This window comes from Vulpes lagopus, chromosome 3 (assembly GCF_018345385.1).
Source record: "Vulpes lagopus strain Blue_001 chromosome 3, ASM1834538v1, whole genome shotgun sequence".
NCBI lineage: Eukaryota > Metazoa > Chordata > Mammalia > Carnivora > Canidae > Vulpes > Vulpes lagopus.
This window is the reverse complement of record NC_054826.1, coordinates 8,509,694-8,512,576: the sequence shown is the minus strand read 5'-3', so window position 1 is coordinate 8,512,576 and position 2,883 is coordinate 8,509,694. Positions and strand designations below refer to the sequence as shown.

Below are 2,883 nucleotides of genomic sequence, written 5' to 3'. Positions count from 1 at the left end.
CTGATAAAATCTAATTTTTGTCTGAGCACTTGAGGACTAGAACAAATGGTTTTGTTAGAGATCCTTGCTAAGTTCAAAATCACTGATTCTTTGCTTAAATTTATGCCTGTTAAAAAATATGTTTAAGCTAACTTTTATATACTCTAATTTATTGTCAGGTTTTTAGAAATATCTTTTCAAAAAGACTTATTATTTATCTCAAGATACCTTTGAGAAATTTTTTCAGGACACAAACTGAGTTGTAGTTTTTCAACGAAATATTGAAAATCCTCAAGGCAATTTTAATTTAAAATTGTCTTACTATATGATATAAATAAAAAACTTAAATTATGAAAAAAACACATAAGTTCTATCAAATATAAATGTTGTTTCATTTTTAAAGTTGAAGAGCAATAGAAGAATTTATTTCTTACTTCCCTTTATTTAGGAGGAAATTAGAAAGAATTCTCTTTAAGAAATTTCTATAGCCAGAAGGTATGATTTATGCTGTGCATAGGACACATAGAGGGGAATGAGGCAAGAAGAAAGAAAAATCAAGGTATTTCATCCAGTGCAGGCATATCTGGAGACATTTGTGAATTTGATTCTAGATTACCACAATAAAGTGAATATTGCAATAAAGCAAATATGACAATAAAGAGAGTCAAATGGATTTTTTGGTTTCTTAGTGCTTTCCAAAATTCTGTTTACATTGGACTATAATTTATTAAGTGTGCAATAGCATTATGTCTAAAAAGTACATATCTTAATTTAAAAATGCTTTATTGCTAAAAATTACTAACCACCATCTAGCTTTTAGCAAATTGTAATCTTTTAGCTGATGGAGAGTTTTGTCTTGATGCTGATGGCTGCTGACTAATCGGGGTGGTGTTTGCTGAAGGTTAGGGTGACTGTGACAATTTCTTCAAATAGGACAACAATAAAGTTTGCCAAATAAATTGACTCTTCCTTTCACAAACGACTTCTTTGTAGCATGTGATGCTGTTTGATAGCATTTTACCCACAGTAGAACCTCTGTTAAAATTGGAGTCAGTCCTCTCAAACTGTGCCACTGGTTTATCAGCTAAGTTTATGAAATATTCTAAATCTTTTGTTGTCATTTTAACAATCTTCACAGCATCTTTACCAGAAGTAGATTCCATTTCAGGAAACCAATTTCATTGCTCATCCATAAGAAACAACACTTCATCCATTCAAGTTTTATCATGAGGTTGAAGCAATTCGGTCACATCTTCAGTCGCCACTTCTTTTTCTAGTTCTCTTGCTATTTCCTCCTTATCTGTTGTTACTTCATCAGCTGAAGCCTTGAATCCCTCAAAGTCATGCATGAGGGTTGAATCTTCCAAAAGTGGGAATCCATTAGTGGGAATATTCCAAATTCCCACTAGTGTTGCTATTTGACCTTTTCAGATACATCATAAATTTTCTTAATGGGATCTAAAATGGTGGATCATTTCCAGAAGGTTTTCAACTTCCTTTGCCCAGATGCATCCAGGGAATCACTATGTATGCCAGCTATAACCTTACAAAGTATGCTTCTTAAATAATAAGACTTGAGAGTCACAAATATTCCTTAATCATTGAGCTGCAGAATGGATATTGTGTTAGCAAGCATGAAAACAACATTAATCTCATTGTACATCTCCATCAGAGCCCCTGGGTGAACAGGTGCATTGTCAATGAGCACTAATATTTTGAAATAATTTTTTTCCTGAGCAATAGATTTCAACAATGGGCTTAAAATATTAAGTAAACCATGTTGTAAACAGATGGGCTGTCATCCAGGCTTTGTTATTTCATTTGTAGAACATACACAGAATAGATTTACCATAACTCTTAAGGGCTCTAGAAGTTTCAGAATGGTAAAGAAGCATTGGTTTCAACTTAAAGTCACGAGCTGCATTCATCTTAACGAGAATCAGCTTGTCCTTTGAAGCTCTGATGCAAAGTGTTGACTCCTTTCTCACTATGAAAGTCCTGAATGGCATCATCTTCCAAAACTGTAGTCTCAGGACAATGAAAATCTGTTGTTTAGTGTATCTACTTTTTTTTTTTTTTTTTTTTTTTTTTTAGTGTATCTACTTTTATTAATGATCTGAGCTAGCTCTTCTAGATAACTTGGTACAGCTTCTACATCAGCACTTGCTGCTTCATCATGCAGTTTATGTTATAGAGATGACTTCTTTCCTTAAACCTCGTGAACCTATGTCTGCTGCCTTCAAACTTTTCTTCTGCAGATTCATCTCCGCTCTTAGGCTCCATATAACCAAGGAGGGTTAGAGTCTTGCTCTGGATTCGATTTTGGCTAAAAGGAATGTTGTGGCTCGTCTGACCTCTGAATCAGCAATAAGGCCATCTCACTTTCCTATCATTTGTGTGTTCAATCTTTAGTAGTTTCTCCTTTGCATTCACAACTTGGATAACTGGTGCAAGAGGCCTAGCTTTTGTCCTCTCTTGGCTTGTGATATACCTTCCTCACTAAGCTTAATCATTTCTAGCTCTTGATTTAAATAAAGTGAGAGATGTGCAGCTCTTTATTTCACTTGTATACTTAGAGGTCATTGTAGGGTTATTAACTGGACGAATTTCAATGTCATTGTGTCTCAGACAATAGGGAGGCCTGAGGAGAGGGAGAGAGATGAGGGAACAGGTGGCGGGGACAGCAGTCAGAACACAACATTTATCAAGTTTGCCATTTTATATGGGTATAGTTGACAGCTTCTCAAAACAGAATAGCATCAAAGATCACGGATCACAGATCATCACAACAAATATAATGACAAAATTTAAAATATTGTGAGAATATCCAATGTAACACAGAGACACAAAGTAAGCAAATGTTGGTAAAAATGTCACCTGCAGGCTTGCTCAATGTGATATTGC

The 2,883-nt window shown here is 34.7% G+C and overlaps 1 pseudogene; it reads right to left on the bottom strand.

Annotated features, from left to right (window-relative positions):
* Positions 1 to 788: 788 nt before the first annotated feature.
* LOC121486578 lies at positions 789 to 2,562 on the bottom strand (annotated as a pseudogene).
* Between the last annotated feature and the right edge of the window lie 321 nt (positions 2,563 to 2,883).